Genomic DNA, 17,565 nt, shown 5'->3' with positions numbered 1-17,565 from the left:
GTTAAATTACATATAAGAGTACATCTAGTGACACATAGATATATATTTAAATATCTCCCACAGTTTTGGACTTAGTCAACAGTTTAAGTGAATGTTAATAAGATAGGAAACAAATAGATTTGATCCTCTATGGAAACAACTACAGTTATTTTGCAATGTGTTCATCTTTTACGTCCACATTAAATCAGAAATGTAAGGTGTCAAGACGGAGGCTGTGACATCTGATGGGGAAAGATGACTTAAGGTACCCAGCTTTCCACTATATACACCAAGATTATCTACAACATCAATAAATATGAGCTTAATTCCATAAATAAATATTGATGCTTAAATAGGCAGAGTGCAATAATTGGCAGTAAAAAAATCTCAGATCCTTATTGCAAATTAAAAAGTTAAAAACTGACTTTCATAGTTTCTAAAATGAGTATCTGAGATTTTATATCACTTCAAATGACACTAATTGGGACAATTATCTCAAAGGCTAGACACACACTCACACACACACACACACACACACACCCCAAAGAACTTCCAAACTAATGATGCCACTCACTTCCAAAAGAGAATAAGTCAATGTTCCTTCTCTTAAACTGAATTATCAGTCACTTAAATATTCAATCCCAAGTATAGGTGCCCATGGGTTCTTGATAAATATAAATTGGATTGAGTTAAAGACTACCTTTTTAAAGCAGGTACGGTGTGCGCGTGACATACTCGTATCATATACACCTACACACTCAGGTTGTTGATTGGTAAATGATGAAAAAATCCCAGTCCAAGGGGGTCTGAACAGACCAAATGAAGGAAAGACATTGCTCAGACACAGACCTTCCTTCCAACCATGCCCATACGTAAATAACTAAGTGCATATACAGACATATATTTTTCTCTCCTATTTACTGCCTTTGTTCCTGTTTGCAAAACCTGCCCTGACCACTTGACCTTTAGGATCAAGCCCAAGAAGTCTGCCTTGTGTTTGGAAGCTCATCCCCATCCCAATCTCTTCCCCCCAGTTCCCTCAGGTGCAGCCTCTCAAAATCTCCCAGCCACTCTTTCTCCCACTCTCAGATATTCTACAAATTGTCACTTTCCCACCCTCCACCCCTAAGCATATCTTCAAAATGCCTAAAATCAACCAAATGTGAGAGAAGTTGCGATGCCTTCTTCCCTCCCACCCCCTGTCTGAGTGTGGGCTTGACATCTTCCCTCCTGGGCCCCTCAGTTAAGTGGTTACTCCATCAACCTAGAGATAAAGATCTGCACATCCCATGAGGGAAGCTGCCTCTTCCTCCCTCATCCCTGCCCCTGTCAGTCCCAAGGTCCACCTCATCTTCACTGGGACAACGGAGAGAAGACAAAGATGGCGGCCCCTTCCTCAACCTCCTTAGGCTCTGCTGTGCCAACGTGAGGGGAGAAGGGGATAGAGGACAGGGGCTTGCCTCTTCTCCCCCAGAACCTTCTTGGAATCAGCTACAAGTCTACTGGTGCTTCTCTACCAGCCACAAAACCCTCAGCGCCATCACTGGCTTTGGAAAGATGATGATTCCAACATGGAGACACATCTATTCTCGTATGGGTTTGATAATAACCTCTTACCTGTAAACAGAAGTTATTTTATGTGTAAATAGAAGTGCTTTACATAGATCATCTCTTGTATATCCACATAGCAATCTAATGAGATGGGCTTTTCAATTATCTCTGTTGTATAGTTGAGGAAACAGGCAGAGACCTGGGGTATAAACCCAGGCAGTCTGGCTCCTAGAACCTGTGCTCTCGACCTTATCTCCAAATGGTGGCTACCTCAGAAATAAAGGAGGCAGGTGACGTGCACGGGAAATCTGCAGACAAAGTATCTGCCTTTGTATGAAGTCTGCAGATATCAATGTGGAATACATCTTTTCACTTATTATGTGGTAGCTAATTCTTTATAATTCAGTGGGTTGTCAATACTTTGTTGGGTAGAAACAGAAATTTCTCCCTTGAACCCTGACTTTCTAACAACTTGGTTCACGGTCTTGCATTTCTTTAGAGCTCTATTTCACTTCTGAGAGACCTATCAAGCAGCAGAAAAGATCTTACATTCAAAGGATACAGATTCATTTGGTAACAATATGAAAGAAAGACAGACACATGTAAGAGCTGGATGAGGAGACCTGGAGGCAACAAGATGTCCCGGACCCATGCAGTCATCCACAAAGCCCTGACTGTGTCAGGTTGCAACACATGAACCCCAATCGTACTCAAATGTCTAGATGCCTCTTTGAAGTGCAGCAGTGTATACATATAGAAGTTAATTAGCCATTTTTGTTTTTCATATTTAAGCAGTCTCTAGGCTTTCTGGAGGGAAGCAACCACTTAAGGATCAAGCACCGATGTTCGGATGAAGAGTGTTGTGATGAACCGTGGCCCAGGCTGAGGTTCCATTCTTGAAGGTGCAGCACTTAAGTGTTTGGAGCGTTCCCAAGTCTCACCACTCGAGGACCACAGCATAATCACACAGCCCCCCAGCTCATGCTTACTTGAAGATAGAGAAAGGTAGCTCATAAAATTTTAACCAAGCCTTTGGAAAAGGGCCACTTTTGTGGCTTATCACAAAACTGAAGTTTATGGGAAATGCTACTTGACTAATACCAAACCACATTTAGGGTAAATTGTTTTCTAAATGCCCAGCGGTTGTCTTGAGTTCAGCCCATCATATTTCCCAGAATTGGAAATGCTTCCATTCTACCTTGAGATCACATAGGTATTCTGAAGTCTGTAGTTATAAGGCATCACCTCTTGCCCCCAGGGCCACCCTAACTCATCCACTGGGGAAGGATCCCTCCTCCTCTTTTCTGTTTTTGAAAAAAATAAACTTTACATTTTAGAATGTACTTAGATTTACAGACAGGTTTTTTTTTTTTTTTACAACACAGAGGATTTACAACACAGAGGATTTCTCACATTCTGCACACCCAGTATCCTCTATTAGATACATCTTACATTACACAGAGACACTTTATTGACTGAAGTCCATACTTTATACAGATTTCCTCGGTTTTTACCGAATGCACCTTTTCTGTTCTAAGACCTCATCTAGGACACATCAGGGCATTCAGTCAGCATGTCTCCTGGGCTCCTCTTGGCTGTGGCAGTTTCTCAGATTTCTCTTGGTTTTGATGACTGACCATTTTAAAGACTACTGGTCGGGTATTTTGTAGAATGCCCTCATTCCACAAATCGGGATTTGTCTGGTATTGATATTTTCCTCATCGTTAGACTGAGATCATGCACTTTTCTGAGGAGAGGACCCCAGAGATGAGGTGCCGTGCGCACCGCATCACACCAAGGGTCCACGCGACCACTATGCCGGATCACTGTGGGGGCTGACCTTGATCACCCGGCTGAGGTCATGTGTCCGGTTTCCCTGCTGTCAGTTACGCTCCCTGCTTTCTCTGTATTCCCGTCCACTTTGGAGGCAGCACCATGCACAGCCCACACCTGCGGAGCAGAGCTGCCTTACACCACTCCGAGGGGGTGTGTCTACTTAAACTAGGTGGAATTCTGTCGCCAGGGAAATTTGTGTCCCTTATTTATTTATGTATTTACTTATTCAATTGTCTGCTTATATTCATATGAACTCACAAATATTCATCTTACACTTTGAATTATAATCCAATACTACTTTATTTTATTGTTTAAATTTGCTTCAGATTTAGCCATTGAAAGCTCTTTCAGTTGGCTCCTGTGTCCTTCTGAAATACCACCATCACTGTGTTCTTCCTTTGTTTCTTTTCCTTTTTATTCCCTTTCCTCCCTTCCTCCCTCCCTCCCTCCCTTCCTTCCCTCCTTCCTTCCTTCCAAGGTTTATAATAGTACACGTTTACAGAATGGAATTGTATGGCACATTGTATTGGCAACCCTAAACACTGACCATGAGTCCAATAAAGTCATGCATTACATACAGAGATACTGAATTATATTTGTTGTTATAACCCTAAAGACAAGAGAAATATGGAAAAAATTCAAGTGTAATGGAACCAAAAATGGATTTGTTGAATCAAATCAAGTGGCTTAGCGCCCTGAGAAGGAGTGACTGACGTCTGGTACAGCCACGGAGTCAGACAATCAGTAACGTGGACCTAGGGAGCGTGGAGCGTGACACACCCCATTTGAAGAATTTCGATGGAGCAACCACAGAACAGGGTGGGACTGAGTTCCAAGAACAAGAAACCAGTGGCGGTCCCTACAAGGGGCTGCCCTGCTTGTTAAGAAACCTCGGTCCACTAAGAAAATATCCCTGGGGACTTCCCTGGAGGTCCAGTGGTTAAGGCTTCATGCTTCTACTGCAGGGGGCGTGGGTTCAGTCCCTGGCCGGGGAACTAAGATCCCGCATGCCACGCGGTGAGGCCAGAAAAAACTAAATTAAAAAATAAATAAATAAATAAATAAATCTAGGGGGGGGAAATGTGAGCACTCCATATTTACTAGAAAAAGAAAAAGAAAACATTCCTGAAGATGCTGAAGAAGCTGGTCTCACAGTTTACATGTCATGTTTCCTCAGCAGATAATTACTTTCTAGCTCCAGAAAGAGTTAGAATTCAGTACAGAAATGTTTTAGAGAAGAAAACCCCAATATTACTATATTTATGATAAGAAGTTCATACAGTTTAAATGTTTATGAGTATATTAGTGTTTCACATCAGATTTGTAATACAAATTTTAATGTATAATTGAGTAACTGATTTGGATAAGTGATATTAGCTGAACCACTTACTGGGCTAGACACAATAGTGTAACATTTAAGAAATTATAAGAATAACTAAATTTACCTGTAAGTTTAACTTACTTGATTTATAAAAATTATGTGGATTCCAGGAAGCTATTGTCAGTCCAATAATTGGAGTACTTAAAAAGTAAATCAAATATATTTAATTTATAAATATATTTTAATCTGCAAAAATGAATAAAAACCAAAGTTTATAAATGGGACTAAACATTAGTCAAAAATCCCTTAAAAGCACTTGTTCAGATTTGCTAGATATATCTGTAGGATAATAAGATTTGTGAGTTGAACTAAAAGTTAAAGGAAGATACACAGGCTTTTTGCACTTATAACTTTAATAAATGGCTATATTAATTTTTAAAACCAAAGTAATATTTTAAAGTTTTTTCTTTACTCAAAAAACTTCCCAGAAAGTTAGAGAAATAGACTTAAGTTTGAAAAAGAAAATAAAAGTCCATCTAAAACTCAACCACTTGAAGCAATTACGGTCACATTTTTGCCGACCCTGTTTTTCACGGCACTCTTTACACACACAAGAACACGCACATAGGCACGCAGAGGCACGAGCACACACACACACACACACACACACACACTTAGGTAATTTTGCATAAAGAGAAACACATCATACACTGTGTATTTAATTACAGATATTTCTGCCCGATCCTTATTTTCTCTCCCTCCCCTCCACATAAACACACTCAGGCCGACTCTGTTATAACTCTGTGTACGTCCTTTCATAGTTTTCTCTGTAATCGTACAATCCTCCGCACAGACGCACGCACAACACACACACGTTCACAGTGCACGGTCTGGGGTCACAGTTTGTTTGGTTACGACCCATCTTTCTCTGCGTTACTTTTCTCATGCAGCACTAGCTCACGGCATCCCCAGGTGACCTGGCACAGCTCCCGAACCCTCTCTTTCACGGCTAGGTGATAGTCCTGGAATGTTAAGAGGCCCTCATGCTTTTGCCAACACCTGACAGCCTCAGGTGAGGGCCGCACACCCCCCTTGGCCTCACTTTGGCCGCCGTGTGACCCACCTGCCCCGGCCTAGTCTGTCTTGCTCTTCACACCTCAAATCTCAGTTCCCAGCTAGAGACCCCTGCCTGCAGTCCCTAACCAGAAAGTGCAGTGGGGAACAGCCTTTGCACAAAATCCTCATGCAGAGTGCGGGGACGTAATGTGTCTGTGTTCTCAGAATGTCACGTTTGTCTTATTTTTGTTTATTTCTCCCTTTTAGGCGTGGAGTCATTTGGGGGATGACATCGTTATGAGTCAAAGCAAACTCAGCTATCCAGCTAAGGCCAGGTGAGTTGTAAGGAAGGCCGGCTTTGAACCTGTGCAGCCCTGACGGCAGATCCAGTCCGCGGCACAGGACGGCTCTGTGGCTTTGGGCAAGTTGCTCAACATCTCTGAGCCACAGTTTCATCATCTGTACAGTGGAGATCAAGGTCCTGTCCACCTCAGAGGCTGACGGAAGGATAAGTGGGGATTCTATAAGCAAAGCAGTTCCCACTGGGACTGGCTCTTAGTAAACAATTAGTAAATGAAGCTATTATATGTTTTCCCACATCTGGTAATATTGATACAAGATGTGGCTGAATTTGAACTTTAATAAAATAAGGCAGATGGAAAGTTCTGTGACCAGCTTCACTCCTGTCCGCCGTGGCCTCGTCGCTTCTGTGTCCTGCTTCCCCTCTTTGTTCCTTGCTCTTCTGTGATATTCTTCTCAATCCAGTTCCCTGCCTCCCTCTTCTCTCCTTTTTGCTTTTCTGTAATCTCATGGTCCCTGTCTTTCCTGCCTGGAGCATTTAAAAGCATTCAGTTGGCAATTCTCTGGTGTACGTGTGTTTCTATTTTTATGTGATACTACCTCACACAACCCGAACTGTATCCCTGGGTTGATTTTCTAAGGTACAATGTGAGGGAGACATGTATCCATGAAGCCCAGGACCAGAGGGAGGCTGTGAACCCTGAGTGCTGGTCCAGCCTGAACTTCAGTCTCTTCTTCTCTCAAACAAGAGGCTTGGGTTTGCCAAACCCTTAGTCTCCTTCCAGCTCCAAACCTTTATATGCACATCAGAGCTATCACAACTTAGCTGTCCGAAGTCTCAAATCACTATCAGCTCTCTTTGTTTTTATGTGAAACTAGCCTCTTCAGAAATGGAACAGTGTTAGGGATAATTTACTTGCTATGTAGCTGAAGAATCTGCTATAGACTACACGCAAGAGACAACAATCAGCAGTGTCTGTTCTCCTGTCACTCTGTGCCAGCAGTGATCTTTTTCTATGCACCACCAGCCTACTACTGAGGCAGCGGGACAGTGGCCACTTAGTATGAACCCAAATCATCTGCAGTCCCGACTTAGCCTATGTTACACAGTAGCCATCTGGAAGAGCACCTACAGAGAAATACATTTTACTTACGAAGTAGGAAAACACAAGAGAGAAAAATGTCAGGCTTGCAAAAATATGGAGCCATTTATTTTCTCTCATATTTAATTTGAAGAATGTTACATAAATGCCAACAATTAAGACTAAAAGAGTTGCTACTTAGGTCTGTGTAGGACTCTTTCTGACCTCTTGAACCACCTTGTTCCTCTTCAGCAAGAGAGATCTGTCAATTAGATGGGAATAGAGTTGAGTCCATTTGTAGGGACCATTTGGAAGGAAGAAAATGGTACCATATCATGAGGGTCAAAAACCACCTTCCATTCAAATCTCATCTTCTCATTCCCTGCTAACGGCCCCTTCTTTTGTCACTTCTTCAAATGTATTCATTTGCAGGCAAATTTAGCTGCACTCTCGACAATGCAGCCAAAAAGTTAATGATGATGCATCAGGCTTGTATTTTTTTTCAGAAAAAAAAAAAAAATCAGATCCATTTACACCCACCAGAGGCCATCATCATTTTATAGAGAGCTCTCTCCCATCAGATACAGTAAACATATATTTGTATCATCAAGAGTAAGGAAAAAGCTCAGTATTGCATGGGTGATTTTTCCATTATTCAAAAGGAAGGTTGTTTTGCTAAAATAAAAATTACCAAAGCCTAAGTGAGGACGCCCAGTGTGGCTCTATTATCAAGCACTACATCAGGGGTGGAAACAGTGTGATTGAAAATAATGTTCCTCTGTACATTTGCTCTAATCTGCATACCTAAATATAAAGCAACTAGCTTCTTCCTACACAGCTGCATAGAGAAGTGATTCTAAACCTGGCCCTGGCTGCCCCTGTTTTCTGCCCACATTCTGAAAACAGCTTCCCGAGGGCAGGAAGCAGGTTGCCTTGTTCTGTGGGGTGTTCCAAGCATGGAGCCCAGGGTCTGGCCCAACATCTGAACATCTGATGACTGGGTCAAAACGTGCTTCCCGAAGTGCCCACTAGGAGGAGCATCTGAGCTCCCAGCATCTTTTCACCACGTTATTATTAAGTCCCTTTAGCCCATGGCGTTCTGGTCCTTTCCTATTCTGATGAATCCCCCAGGTGTGGGCTAGTTTATCATTTCATGCTTTTACAGAACTTCTAGGTCTGCAGGGTTTTATTTCAGTGGGACAAGCATGTGGGGTAAGAACCTAGGCCTCTGTTGCCTGTGGTTAAAGAAGGGAATGCCCCAACCCAGGGGGACACAGCACAGTGAAGATCTGGATGGAGACCCTGGGAACAGGTTGCTCGGACATGCATCCTGGCTCTGCTTTGTACAAGCCCCGCGGTCTTAGGTAAATTCTCTGAGTCTCAGTTTCCTCACCTTTAAAATGGGATTAACGATAGTACCCATGTCACAGTGTTGGAATAATAATTCAGCAAGTGGATATTGATAAAGAGCTTGGGAGAATGACTGGTGCACAGTTCGCACTAAGTAAGTGTCTACTGAGCCACACTCAGATAATCGAATCACAGATGTTCCGTCTTAACAACGTTGGAGAGGCAGCCGCGGCTGCCGACGTCACTGAGCTGGGTGTATGGGGAGAAGGGGACAGGAACCCATGGGACAGCTTTATCATACCACTGCCCCCGAGCTTCTCACAACAACTGAACCACCGTCCTCCAACTCTCCTGTTACTCATGGAGCTTAGAAGCCCCAGTGCCCATCACTCACCCCTAGAGCTAGCATGCTGTCTGTTGTGTAAAAACTGTGCAATCAGGGTTTGCTGGAAAAAAATGCCGAAAAGATGCTAGGGGGTGGTGTGAGTTTTCTATTTCTGCTGTGACAAGTACCGCACACTGAGTGACTTAAAACAACACAAATGTATCCTCTTACAGTTCTAGGGGTAAGAAGTCTAAAATCAGGGTGTGTGCAGGGGTGTGTCCCTTCTGGAGGATCTAGCAGTGAATGTGTTTCCTTGCCTTTCCAGGTTCTAGGGCACCTGCATTCCTTGGTTCATGGCTCCCTTCCCCCTCTACCCTGACCTCTGGTTCCACTGTTATGTCTCTTTGTTTTTGGACTCTGACCCTCCTACCTCTCTCTTACAACAAACACTTTGCCTACATTGGGCTGACCCAGATAACCCAGGATACGCTCTCCATTATCAAGATCCTTAACTTAATCACGGCTGTGACGTCATGTCGCCCTGCAAGGTGACACATTCACAGGTTCCATAGATGAGGATGTGGACATCCTGGGGAGGGGGTGGTCCTGACTCTGTCTACCACGGAGGTTTTTGGAAGTTTGAGAGAAAAATCAATTCAGATGCGGGACTGTGTGGGAGCAAAGGATGGAAAGATGATCCCGGAAGGACAGGATTAACTCAGAGCTGACCCTCCCCTGGTCAGAACGTTCTGGGATGGATCTGAGGCCAGAGTTTCCTTGAAGTCATAGGGGGTAGTGTGGGCTCGTCCTCTGGCCCAAATGGCACCTCTTTGCAAAGGAGAACGAAACTCCCCCTTCCTCAGGACCATTGACTGCCTTCTGCCTGACATTGTAACTGCACCAGCTACCATGACCATGGTCTGAACAGCACACCTGAGATGTACAACCTCGTGCCATGGCCCTGGAGAAATGGAAATATAAGCATTAAAAAAAAAAAAAATAGACTTAATTGTTTTAAATACATATTTTGTTTTGTTTTAAAATAGATCCAAAAGAAAAAAGCTTCCAGAGCCTTAAAAAGATTCCAGATTCTATCATCTGGAATGATACTCTTTGATATGTAAATGATAGAGTAAATGATAGAGTAATGATACATTTACTCTTTGTGCAAATGTCAGAAAACATGGATTTTTCAAAGTAGTTGTGCCCCAAAGTCAACTGGGGAGCCTCTAAGAATGGAAATGGGAGGCTCCAGCCCCAGAGCCTGACTCTACAGGTCGGGAGCAGGAGAATGCATTCTCACTTAGTTCCCTGGTCCCCTAATAACCCTGGACAAACACACCCGGGATGCGGCAGCCCAGAGAGAAGAACCGCAAACTGTGCCAAGCCCCGGCTCATGAGATCCTCCTGTTGAAGCAGAATCTACAGTCCTGCCTCTGCGTTTTAGAACCAGGTCAGTGGGAGAGCTGGGTAGATTTTGTGGACATTGGGCCTAACAGTGAGTAGGGGAGTGGGGGAGAGGGTGGAGATATTTACCCCGAAGTCCACCCAGAGCTGGAGTAAACGTGAAACAGGTGGGGCTGGCCTAGCCCACCTCCAGGAGGGAGAGGATGAAGGACATTCAGTGCTCCCCGTGGGTGCGCTTGTGTCTTTTCTCATTCACCCTGTGGGATGCTTTGAGGCAGCAGGAAGAAAGGAAATTAACTAGTTCCTGTGTTGTCTAAACGAACAAAGACATCAAGCAGCATGTCCTTTCTTTCCCACGCCTACACTGCACTTAACTACAGTTGGCCCTCTGTAACCACGTGTTCTGCATCTGTGGATTCAACAAACCCAGGATCAAAAACTGGGAGACTGGGATTGACATATATACACTGCCACGTGTAAAACAGATAGCTAGTGGGAAGCTGCTGTATAGCATGGAGTTGAGCTTGGTGCTCTGTGACGACCTAGATGGGTGGGATGAGGGGGGTGGGAGGGAGGTCCAAGAGGGAGGGGATATAGGTATACATATAGCTGATTAACTTCATTGTACAGCAGAAACTAACACAACATTGTAAAGCAACTCTACCCCGAGTTTTAAAAAAACTGAGAAAAAAATTCCAGAAAGTTCCCAAAAGCAAAATTTGAATTTGCTGTGTACTGGTAACTATTTACATAGCATTTACATTGTATTTTCAATTAGGAACAGAGTATTTACATTGTATTTACAACTAAGGACAGAGTATTTACATTGTATTAGGTATTATATTAATCCACAGATTATTTAAAGCATATGGGGGATGTGTGTAGGTTATATGTAAAAACTACATCCTTTTATATAAGGGTCTTCAGGATCCATAGATTTTGGTATCTGTCGGGGGTCCTGGAACCAGTCCCCCACAGATATACAGGAATGACTGTGCTGGCTTTATGTGGCCTTAGATAAGTGCTGCTATTCTTTTTGGTGACAGCTGCCAGAGGTGACAGTGCAGTACGTGGGAGGAATTAAAAGCCCTTCCGTGATTTTCTAGAAACTTACCACTTTCAAGTGACACAATGACTGTGCCCTTCTCACCTGAATCTCTGACAGTGATATAAGACCCCATACAGGGTGACTTTCCCACTCCCTTGACATGAAAGGCAGCTGCAATTCCTCTCTGAAATAGTGGATTCTCATATGTTCATCGCATGTGCCATTCACTGTCTAATTTGTAATCTCTTAAACTCTCCCCATGAATGACTTCAGAGATGGAGAACAGTTATGTGTCCTGAGTGGAAACAGGCAATTTTGGTGGGTTTTCACTGACTACCCTCATCTCTAGAAGATTAGTTTCAAAGGTCTTTCTGCAGAGAAGAATATGCAACATTTCAGGATGTCAAAACCCTAACTGCCTTAAGATACTGGAAGATAATTTTGGACCTAGTAAAGGAGAGAGAAATTAGTTTTTGGTTTTTTTTTCCCAAGTGGAGAATAAATAACAACAGTAGATATTGGAAATAGAATTTTTGACATTTCTCAGGAAGAGAAGATAATAATAAAGAACATCCAAGCCTACAATAATGCTGCTTTAAATCATAAGATGGGGAAGTGGGTCTGTTTCATACATGCTGTTTTGGAGACATGCCCTCTTATGAGGTATGAGTTAGTCACCTTGTGTGCAAGATAAAATCATCAAAAACCAACACTGAACTAAGGGGCACATTCTAAATTTTTAATAGAAATAAATGTGTAAGGAAAAAAATGTAATGCCTTTTCCATCCTAAGGTGAATTATACTGTTTAGATTAGGTAGCTGTTTATACTGGGAAGAAGTTATTTAACTGAGCATAAGTGCCTAGAATCCTATAAGACACTTGGAAAGGTGCCTGATTTAGAAGGATGGACGAGATCCACTATCACAGCTTTCCTCAGAAGGTGGCGTAGGTAATGGGGTAATCATTTAATCCAGCCTCTGAAATGGTCTACAAAGCACACCAAAATTGGTAATTGCAAATGGAGAAAAACTTAGACGTTTGAGATATTTTTATAGTGATCTTAAACGCTCTTACGCTGGACGCTTTTGAACGTGTTTGGTATTTGCCTATGACCTGTCAATTTCAGGAGTTCATCTGAGACCCCAGTTACACCTCCACCAGGTCCTTGTAAGAACATCGGACAAGAAGGGTAACACCACTGCATACCACCCACACCTATGTTATGGATTAAATGTTTGTGTCCCCCTGAAATTATGTAAGAAGAGGAAGAGATATCCCCCTACACCCACCCCTCTCCCCTCCCCCACCATATGCATGCACTGAGCAAAGGCCATGCAAGGACAAAGCAAGAAGACAGCCATCTGAAGACCAGGAGGAAAGGTCTCTCCAGGGATTGAATCGGTTGGCACCTTGATCTTGGAATTCTAGCCCCCAGAACTCTGAGAAAAAAATGTCTGTGGTTAAGCCACCCAGTCTGTGGTAATTTTTTATGGCAGCTGACTAACACACCATAGCTGCTCAGACTTTACTAGGCACACACATCACCCGGGGATCTCGACAGAACACAAACTGTTGGGGGCCCCCCTGGAGAATTTGCAGGTGCCAGTGACGCTGCTGCTTGGGTCCCCAGGCCACGCCTCGAGTAGCGCAGACCTACACAACCCTGGGAGGGAGTCATCAGGGTTACGACTCGACTTGAGCAGCTGAATGTGGCCCACCTGCAGGGGCCTGTCCCACACGGCCTACCACCTCAGCAAGGGCTTTATCTCCGTCAGCCCCCGAGGGAGATGCTAATCTCCTCTGATAGTTAATTTCGTGTGTCAATGTGCCTGCGACAAGGGGTGCCTGGATCACGTGGTATTTCTGAGTGTGTCTGTGAGGGTGCTTTTGAATGAGCTGAGCCTTTGAGTCAGCGGACTTGCTAAAGCAGATGGGCCCTGCCCTGCGTGGGTGGGGCTATGTGGATGCCCTAGGCGGAACTTCTCAGCCTCCATCATCGTGTCAGGCAACTTCTCATAATAAATCTGTTATTCAATCTCTCCATATCTAAGAGGGTATATGCATGTATCCTACTACTTCTGTCTCTCTGGAGAACCCTGACTAGTATAGCTCTGTAGCTCTGTTCACGCAGGTGATCTCCTTTCTCTTAACCCTTTGGTTTGAAAGGTCAACGTTACCGTCACTGCCCCCTCTGTGTAAGATGCCGGGGGCGGTGCCTGCTCAGGGGCGGGCCCCAGGTGAACACGGCGTGCCCTCCTTCGGTGCCACCTGCTTCCCTCCTCCCTTGCTGTCTGGTCACTGTCAGTCCTGTTGCCTCTCCCCCCGTGACAGCTCTTACCCTGCCCTTTCCTTCCTACTCCCACTTGACCCGTGGTCAGTAGGTGTTTATCACCTTGTGTCTAGACTATTGCAACAGTCTCTCTACTGGCTTTTGCCTTCATTTCTCTTCTACTCAATCCGTTTATTCTGATCCATCAAGCACGTAGATATATGTTCATTACTCTCCCATAAACACTTCTCTGATTATATTTTCTCGGCTTTCAGTGGCCTTCAACATCTCTCACAAGTCAACAGTAAATTACCTGTGTTCCTTTTCCAGTTAAAATATCTCCTGTTTTCCAGCTTCTAGGATTTCGTTCAGGCTGTTCCCCACTGAGGAATGCCTTCTCCCTTCTCCTCCCTGTCTCTGCTTATTGCAACCGCATAAATTGTTAATATGCAGCTCCAAGGTCACCTCCTCTATGAAACATCACTGATCGTCCTCTGTGAAAATGCTGGCTTCCTCCTCTGTGAAAATGCTGGCTTCCTCCTCTAAATTCCCACAGCGAATCACCTGCATGACGTTTGTGACACATGTCCTGGATCCCCTTCTCACCAGGTATTTGAAGCTCCCCCAACAGACAGGAGCTCCCTGGGGCAGAAACCCTGATGACTCCACCAAAATTTAGCTCAACATCTTGCACAGAGTAAAGGACCATTTTGTAGGTGGACTCCTGGAGGAGTGAATGAACAGATGGATGGAGGAACGGTCAAAATAATCAAGTGAAAAAGTCATATTTTAGGCTCTGTGGTGGTCATGAATGCTGCCCATCACATGCTTCAGGTTCCTTACCTTCTGCGCACCTGGGAGACTGGCTCTTTCTGGTCCCTCGTGGTTGGATGGGGCCATGTGCCTAGCTAGAGCCAATGAGCTGGGAGCAGAAGTGACAAGTGCAGCTTCTGGGCTGGACCATCTGCTTGTTGGGATAAAACCTCCCAGAACACACTTGTCCACTGACATTGTGACAGGCAAGTTGAGAAGGTGCCTGCTTCATCAGTCTGAGAGCCTGAGAATCTCTCATTACAATGAGCAGACCCCCACTTCCTCCCATGGTGGGTGTACTGTGCGCTTGTTCCTGGGGCACAGCCTCTCTATCCTAACTGTACAGACCCCTGGGTCTCTCTTCCTCACTGCCCATGTTCATCTCGTGCTCAAAGCTTCCAGCCATGGCCATGTCCCTCTCTCCCCTACGTCATGATGGTGACCTCTTATCACTGACCTTAGTTAAGTAACCTTATAGGACCCCCCTGTGTCTGGCGCTTTGCTTCCTGTTTTCTGTTTACAGCTAATGACCCCTGAGGCCCACAGCTCACAGCGGGGCCGTCTGCCTGAGCTCTGGGCTCATTCCTGAGTAGGGATGGCTCGTGTTCTTGTGTGTTCACAGTGACTCCGGAACACGGATGCTCAGGAGGAAAAAATCTTCCTGTAAGAGTCTTGTCGCATTTCACAGTTTAGAATTAAAGCAAATGAAGAAATCATAGAGAAAGAGAAAAAATAACAGTGGTTTTTTTTTTCAGATAAAAAAATTAAGTCTTTGGAGGAGGAGATTTGGTGTGGGAGGGGTTGAGCATTAGGTTGGTTCACTTGTTTTGCTTTTGTTAATGAGACCTGAGACTCAAGGGCACAGAATCTTTGGGATGAACAGATACACACAACTATAAATAAGATAGATAAACAACAAGGACCTACAGTATAGCACAGGGAACTGTATTCAATATCTTGTAATAACCTACAATGGAAAGAATCTGAAAAAATATATAATACTGAATCACTTTGCTGTACACCTGAAACACTGTAAATCAACTATACAATTTAAAAAAGGCGCATAATCTATTCTTTCATGTACCTTTTTCCTTTTTTAACTAGTGAAATGCTGTGGAGAAGGAAAGAAATGAGCACTTTTACCAAGGCTACTTTCACACGTGTTACCTGTAAACAGGAGATGTAACTTGCAGGGCTCAGTGCAAAGCGAACATGTGGAGGCCCTTGTTCGAAAACTATTCAGGGGCTTCCCTGGTGGCGCAGTGGTCGAGAACCTGCCTGCCAATGCAGGGGACACGGGTTCGAGCCCTGGTCTGGGAAGATCCCACATGCCGCGGAGCAGCTAGGCCCGTGAGCCACAACTGCTGAGCCTGCGCGTCTGGAGCCTGTGCTCCGCAACAAGAGAGGCCGCGATAGTGAGAGGACCGCGCACCGCGATGAAGAGTGGCCCCCGCTCGCCGCAACTAGAGAAAGCCCTCGCACAGAAACGAAGACCCAAAACAGCCAAAAATAAAAATAAATAAATAAATAAAAATTAAAAACTTAAAAAAAAAAAAAAAAAAACTATTCAGGATTTCCAGACCAGGACAGCAGCACACTGATCTGAGCACGGCTTTGTGAGTGCGGGGCCTGAATGAGGCCAGGGCTGCTCCCGCATGAAGCCAGCCGGGCCTGTCACACAGGACCTTTCAAGATTCTAGAACATTTTGCGCTCGCACATGTGTTCCTGCATTCTATTCTATGCCCTTGGAGAGCGCAGGGTGATGACAGCTGAGTTAGAGCAGCAGCCGGGAGGAGAAAGAGATGCTGCAGAAAAAGAGAGGAACTCCCTCTCCGGCAGCCACCCCAGTGTCACAGGGAGGGCTGTGACAGTGGCCCGCACAAGGAGCAGAGGGAGGGACCTCTCCGGGGTCTGCCTTGCTTGCATTTCCCATCTGTGATGGTCATTCAAGCCCTATCAACCCCAGTATGCACGGCCAAGGAAAGCAGAAAACAAAGGCACCTCCATACCCAAATGAATTCTTCTTTTCACATTAGACGACACCTGGGAGAGGCCATTTCTCCTCGGGTGTGGAAATTGACCGCTCTCTCATAATGGCCCAGTAGCCTACATCTTTTATCATACAGGCTCCAGCAGAACCGTTATTAAAATTCACAATTGTGCTGCCATCGGCTATTTCCTGTGTAGTCACTTTCTTAAGACCCTGAGACTGTTTTGCATTTCCTTTTTCACCATGCCTTCCTGAGGGGTCTCAAAGATAAACTCTGAAGGAATGAGAGCCACTGAAGGTTTTTTTCCACCAGAGCTCTGTAAACAGGAGCTTCAGCGACGAAGGAGCAGCCCCCAGCAGTGGGAACCCTGCTTGGGTGCCGGGGAGTTGGTTGTTTGGAGGCGTGTTGCCCGGGGAGGGCGAGGCAGGCAGAAAGCCCATGGACGTGACAAGACGTGCATTTTATAACAGGTCTCATTTTTCTCCAGCAGCCAGGGGAGGGGTGGATAAAAGCAGCGTTTTAAAAAGCAAGAAATCTCAGTGCTGCTGTGATTTGCATGCAGAAGTGCTTGAAATTGTGTCCCGGCAATTATTTAAAAGACAGTGCTCAGTCCACTGATGATCAAGGGCTCGACCTCCGGAGAGTCTGGCAAGGTTCCTGGAGTCCACAGGAAGGAAGCCAAGAGAGGGAAGGAGGGGTGCTCCTGCTTTCCACCAGCTAGCTCCAGCCCTCTCCCCTCCGCCCTGCTCTCCTGAGGATGCCGAGCTGCTGCGGAATAGCTGGGAGGGAAGCTCCACAAAGGATCGCCCCGCGACTTGCAGCGTGATTTATCAGAGCTCGTGTCTTGTGGCTGCAGCTGTCTGTCCAGGTAATGACACATGATGCGTGATTAAAGTGCGCGTCCTTAAATCAAAGCTGTGCCGATGGTCGGAAAAGGCAGCAAACGGCCCTGGGAACTTGTTCATCCCTCTGATGGGAGGACGTTATTAGGACAACAAGGGGCCCGTCATCCTAACAAGAGCAAGCCTCGCATGGGGAGTCTTCTCGTGTTTGCAGGATTTACCTGGGCTCCTCGTGGAAGCCTGAGAACCAAAGGGGGCTGGGCACGTGCCCATCACGGCTTGCTGGGCATCTGCATGGCCCCTGGGACCCCTGCCTCCCCCTCCTGCAGGGAGGCCCGTGGGGTGAGGAGCAGGCGGGGACATTTTGCCAGGTGCCCGTGGCACAGGCTGCCT

At 45.2% G+C, this 17,565-nt stretch overlaps 1 protein-coding gene and 1 long non-coding RNA gene across 4 annotated transcripts in view; one reads left to right on the top strand and one right to left on the bottom strand.

The window, feature by feature from the left end:
- DSCAM (DS cell adhesion molecule) overlaps window positions 1-17,565 on the bottom strand; it is a gene marked incomplete at its 5' end in the record, with an annotated part of 739,398 nt that overhangs the window by 186,130 nt on the left and 535,703 nt on the right. The window lies entirely within an intron of this gene.
- LOC309629636 overlaps window positions 5,324-17,565 on the top strand; it is a 127,415-nt gene continuing 115,173 nt past the window's right edge. For both annotated transcript variants that reach the window (XR_014245157.1, XR_014245158.1), the window contains exon 1: window positions 5,324-17,198. This is a non-coding gene — a long non-coding RNA (uncharacterized lncRNA). The remainder of the gene's footprint in view (window positions 17,199-17,565) is intronic.

Source organism: Balaenoptera borealis (genome assembly GCF_965194805.1).
Source record: "Balaenoptera borealis genome assembly, chromosome: 5".
Lineage (NCBI taxonomy): Eukaryota > Metazoa > Chordata > Mammalia > Artiodactyla > Balaenopteridae > Balaenoptera > Balaenoptera borealis.
This window is presented reverse-complemented; position numbering and strand designations above follow the sequence as displayed.